We start from the raw sequence: 5821 nt of genomic DNA, 5'->3' as shown, positions 1-5821 counted from the left end.
CTCTCTCTCTCTCTCTCTCTCTCTCTCTCTCTCAGCCCTGGCTGTCCTGGAACTCACTCTGCAGACCAGGCTGGCCTCAACCGTGGAGACACACCTGCCTCTGCCTAACATGTGGTGGGATTGGAGGCGTGCACCACCACTTCCCAGCTTCAAATTTCTTATACTTAAATTATGAATAATGGAAGTTTGTGCCTTAGGTGGCAATGTCTTGAAGGGCTTATTAGAGTCTAGGGGCCAGGCTGGACGTGGTGGCACACACCTATAATTCCAACACTTGAGAGGCAGAGGCAGGGACCTCTGTGAATTAGAGGTCAGCGTGGTCTAGGCACCTCTGAAAGCCTCTTATATATACACACAAACACTTAGAGAGCTGGGTGTGTTGATGCACACCTATATATATATAGTCTGAGCACTTAGGAGGCCAAGGTAAAAGGATTAAGAGTTTGAGGCTAGCCTAAAACTACAGAGCAAGACACTGAACAGACACACACACACACACACACACACACACACACACACACGTCCAAAAACCCAAATATAAACACACACTAATCATATGCAAACCTCTTTAACTTTTAAAATTTTTTCGAGACAGGGTTTCTCTCTGTGTAGCCCTGGCTGTCCTGGAACTCACTTTGTAGACCAGGCTGGCCTCAAACTCAGAAATCTGCCTGCCTCTGCCTCCCAAGTGCTGGAATTAAAGGCGTGCACCACCACCGCCCGGCACAAAATTTTATTTTTAATTGTGTGTATGATTGGGCATATTTGTGAGTATGTAACACCACCTGTCATTCCAGCTCCAGGGAATCTAATGTCCTCTTCTGGGTGCTGGGGGCATGGAGACTCACGTACACCCACCCACCCACTACACCGCAGGCAAGCCTTCCGGGCCATGCATAGGTAGCAAAGGTCCTCAGCCCCGTCTTCCAGCTCTCATGGGCTCAGAAGCAGCAGACCAGAAGGGATGAGGCTTAGTTCAACCAGGCACAGAAAGCCCCCCAAGACCAAGGCTCCCTGAAGGTCTGCTGGCAAGGCCTCACAGGCGATCACAGGGGGACTGTTCAGGGGAAGAAGAAAGCACGGGAGAAAGATAGGAATGAAGCTGCCTGGGCCACCCAGTGTGGCAGCATACGGCCTAAGTAACAGACGCTAAGCAAGAATGGGGTTCGTGTGTCTAGACTGAAATGTGGGCACAGAGGTGCTAGGGTGCAGAGGTACAACATGGAGCCAGAGTTCTGCAGGATCCAGGTGGGCTGGCTCCCATAGCAACCATGGTATGGTAGGATTTAAGCTGTGACCCACAGCATCAGGCAGAAGCTCAGCATGCCCTTCTGAAGGCAATGCCAAAAAGGAGCTCCAAGTCAACTGGAGCCATGACCTGTGACCTATGACATATAACCTATGACCTATGACAGAAATGAATTTACACATCAAAGCAAGCCTGCCTAGGTGAGAGAGGTGAGATCTGGAAGGGCTGAGGATACCTAAGGGGCAGAGCTGACTGGGAACATTGATCAGTCAATATATCACCTATGATAGGACACCAAGGTGCCAGGAGATAAAGCTGACAAAGGGGACTCAGGACAGGACAGATACACACTCGTGTGTGTGTGTGTGTGTGCATGCATGCTCATGTCTGTGGGTGCTCATGTATGCCTGTAAATATGGAAACCAGCGGTCAATCCTAGGTTCACTTTTTCTTTCTTTCTTTCTTTCTTTCTTTCTTTCTTTCTTTCTTTCTTTCTTTCTTTCTTTCTTTCTTTCTTTTATATTATGTGCATTTGTATGAGAGTGTCAGATCCCCTGGAACTGGAATCCGGGTCCTCAGGAAGAGCAGTGCTCCTAATCACTGAGCTGTCTCCCCAACTCTCTCTCTCTCTCTCTCTCTCTCTCTCTCTCTCTCTCTCTCTCTCGATCCCAGGTATCCCAGGCTGGAATTGAACTAAGTCCTCAACTTCCTGCCATCCCTCCTGAGGGTTGGGATTGGGGAGTAGACTCAGGGCTGTGTACTTGCTGGGGAAGTGCTCCACCCACTGAGCCTCAGCCCACACTAATACAGATGGAGAGAGGTAGGTAATCCACATTAGGAGAGAGAGGAAAAGAAACAAATCAAAATAGTTCAAAGAGGCCCAAGAGACAAGAAAAGAGAAACAGAAAGGGCAGAACCAGTAGGAAATGCGAAGAAAATGAGTCCGAATGAGTCCAGATACACCCATAAAATATTAAATAAGCAGGAGCCAGTTCAGAGTCTCGGGCTGAGCTGGAAAATAAATGACAGCTTCAGGAAGTTCAGAAGGAGCGCCTCACAGTGCCACTCATGCGGAGGGCAGAAGCCATGTCTGCACCAGGGATTGAACTCAGGCCCTCAAGCTTGGCTGCAGGTACCATCACCCACTGAGCTATCTCTCTGACCCCATTCACCAATTGACTAGAGCTCCTGGCGAATGGGGAGAAGGAAGACTTGTGTCTCTGTCTCACTTCTCAGAACTGGGTCCCAGCATCTTCTCCGCAAGGCCCTTAGCGATCCAACTCAGACCCTCCTGCTCAGGCAGCCAGCATTTCACCCCTGAGCCATCTCCCCAGGCCACCACCTCAGCTTAAATAAAACAAATCGACACAAAATAACAGAAATGACAGCCTTTGCAAAGGCTCTGCTCAATAACCAACCACCTACATCTGTCTAATGATCAATAATTAGATAAAAAGTTTAAGGCTAGCCAAGCAATAGTGGATCACCACTTTAATCTCAACATGCAGGAGGCGGAGGCAGCTGGATTTTTGAGTTCGAGGCCAGCTTGTTCTACAGAGTGAATTCCAGGATAACCAGGGTTACACAGAGAAACCCTGTCTTGAAAAACCAAAAAAGGGCCGGGCGTGGTGACGCACGCCTTTAATCCTAGCACTTGGGAGGCAGAGGCAGGCGGATTTCTGAGTTCGAGGCCAGCCTGGTCTACAAAGTGAGTTCCAGGACAGCCAGGACTACACAGANAAACCCTGTCTCGAAAAAAAAAAAAAAAAAACCCAAAAACCCAAAAAAAACAAAAGAAAAAGAAAAACTTTAAGGTTTATATAAATTACAAAGATCTAAAAATAAATTAAATTATAAACATCTGAGGATATAAAAAGTCTAAATAAGGTTATGACAAATTATAAACAATGGTAATATGTGTCAGGGAATCAAAAAAAAAAATACGGTGACTTGGATCCACATTGGCTCTCACCACTCCAAAGGACTTTAGGTAAGAACACCTGTGAACCAACAACCTAAGCCCCCGCCTTTTGCCGACTCCAGGGGAAGCTCCAAGTATAAACATTTCCTTTAAGATCTTTAAGTTCAGGCTAGAGAGATGGATCAGCGGTTGAGAACACTGACTGCTTTCCCACAGGTCCTGAATTCGATTCCCAGCAACCACATGGTGGTTCACAACCATCTGTGATGAGATCTGATGCCCTCTTCTGGTGTGTCTGAAGACAGCTGCAGTGTACTTATATACATTAAATAAATCTTTAAAAAAGAAAAAAAGAAAGGAGATCTTTAAGTTTGGCCTGGCAGTGGTGGTGTATGCTTTTAATCCCAGCACTTAGGAGGCAGAGGCAGGCGGATTTCTGAGTCTGAGGCCAGCCTGGTCTACAAAATGAATTCCAGGACAGCCAGGGCTATACAGAGAAACACTGTTTTGAAAAAACAAAACAAAACAAAACAATCTGTAAGTCCTATCCATAGCCTATATCCGTCTTGGCAGAGTTCCACTCAGCTGGGAGACACATCCTCCGGAAATCAGATGCAGACTGTAAACTGCTCCAAAGATGATCTACACTATGCCAGCCTCAGGAAGTCCTACAAAACCAGAAATCCCTGGACTCGCTGAAAGCCGACATGGACCAGTCCAGTGGAGATGACTGCTCCTTGTCTCCTCAGCTGGGTTATTGAACCAGATTCTTCTGATAAGTGTCCTAATGCTTGAATTCCTTCCTGGCCTTGACTAACATTCCATCCTTCCTAGGCCCCAACAAGGGAGTCCTAATTTCAGCAGGAAGTAGTTACAGAAGAGAGTATGTCACCCTTGTCCTCAACAAAGGACTGAAATATTAGGTCTGAGGAAATTCCTAGGCACATGGGACGAAAGAGACATCTGTATAAACCATTGGCATACCACAATTATATGGACTTAAAATATTTGTTCTATCTATGCTAACCACACAGGCCTGACTTATGAATGAACAGTGCATCTGAAGTCCCCCCTCAGGTAAAGAAGCTAAAACCCTATCAAGGATTTAACAGGGACACATAAGACAAGGGGAAAATGAAGAACCAGCCTGCCTCCATCTTGGGCTTAAAAGCCATCTTATAATAAATACAATGTAGATTCAATCCTCTTTATGATTAAACCTCTGTTTCTCAAGGATTGGGCTATGGCCCACCTATAACCTTAACTTCAAATGGTTCTGTATGGCCTGTTACAGGGATGGCAGTCTTGTCTTTGTTCCACACAAAGTTGTTTATAACCATCTTGCAACCCCACCTTTGTTTCAAAAGGACGACCTTGTTCTGCCCACTTTGTAAGCACATCTTTGTTGGAGGAGGTCATTTGGACTAACGTGTATGCTTATGTTCTGCCCCTGTAACCCCACCAAATCCCCCATTTGGAAACCCCCTACCCCTGAACTCTAAAAGCCTTGTCGTCCTCACATCCGAGGCTGACCTTTCGAGCCCTGCCTTAGGGGGAGGCAGCCTGTGTACACAAATTAAAAAGCTTGCTTTAATTAATTGTTTGCTTGAATTGATTTGGCCATGATGATTTGGGTCGGAGATCTTTCTCCTCTCGTCTTTGGGGTTAATACTACATGCAAACAAAATATCTACACATTGAAATTTAAAAGACAACAACAAAAACTACAAAAAAATTATCTAGACAAGACCCCAACCGGGCCACCATGAGTCAACAGTGTAGCATAGTGTCCAGTTACTGGTAAAGAAACAATTTAGAAAAGAGAAACCCTGTCTCGAAAAAAGAACAAAAAAAAAAAAAAAAAAAAGGAAGGAAAGTAGATCACAAAATTCTATACAGTTTGTGTTGTTCCAAAAATTGTCTACACTTTTACAAATGCAGAGAAAAGAAAAAGGACTTTTTCTGGAAAGGACTAACAAAAATATTTTTGTCTTTGGTATTCCTGTGTAGATTTTTTGTTTTTTTGTTTTTTTCGAGACGATTCTATTTTTTTAATAATGAAAAAGAACTGTGTAACCAAAACACATAATAATAAGCTGATGATCGGGTCATTTCTTAAAGAAATTCTCCCTGTTCCTCCCAAGGTTCTCAAGAGACTGGTTGCACATCTACAGGCCCAAGGCACAGGGCTAATAGGATTTCTTTCTTCTAGGAGAGGGAGAGAAGGTGAACCGGGTCATCCCAGAGGCCAGAGTTCCTCACTGGAACTCCCTGACTCTAAGCTGGGGTGCCTCACAGCCACGCCTCTGCCAGCCCTCCCGGGTGGAAGGAAGGTCAGACCTCAGGCAGATTCTACACAGGCTGTCCTCACAGCAGAAGCAATGGAGCAGGGGCCCAGAGGCCGAGGTAGCTTCAGGACTCCAGATGTTTCTCTCCTGAATCCCAGCTGGATTCCCCTCTCGAGGCTGTTCCCTGAGTAGGCCTTGGGAAAGGGGGAGACAGTTGCTGCCAGACTGCACAGCTGGGCTGCTGGTGGGTGGGGTTTTCTCTGGGGCCAGCAGACCTACTACTGATTCTCCTGGTGGACTTTCCCATCAGCAAGCCACATCCTGGGACCAGGTTTCCTATCTTTTCTCTCCCCTCCCCTCCCC

The sequence above is a fragment of the Mus caroli genome, chromosome 2 (genome assembly GCF_900094665.2).
Source record: "Mus caroli chromosome 2, CAROLI_EIJ_v1.1, whole genome shotgun sequence".
Taxonomy (NCBI): Eukaryota; Metazoa; Chordata; class Mammalia; order Rodentia; family Muridae; genus Mus; species Mus caroli.
Note: the sequence above shows the minus strand (reverse complement) of the source record.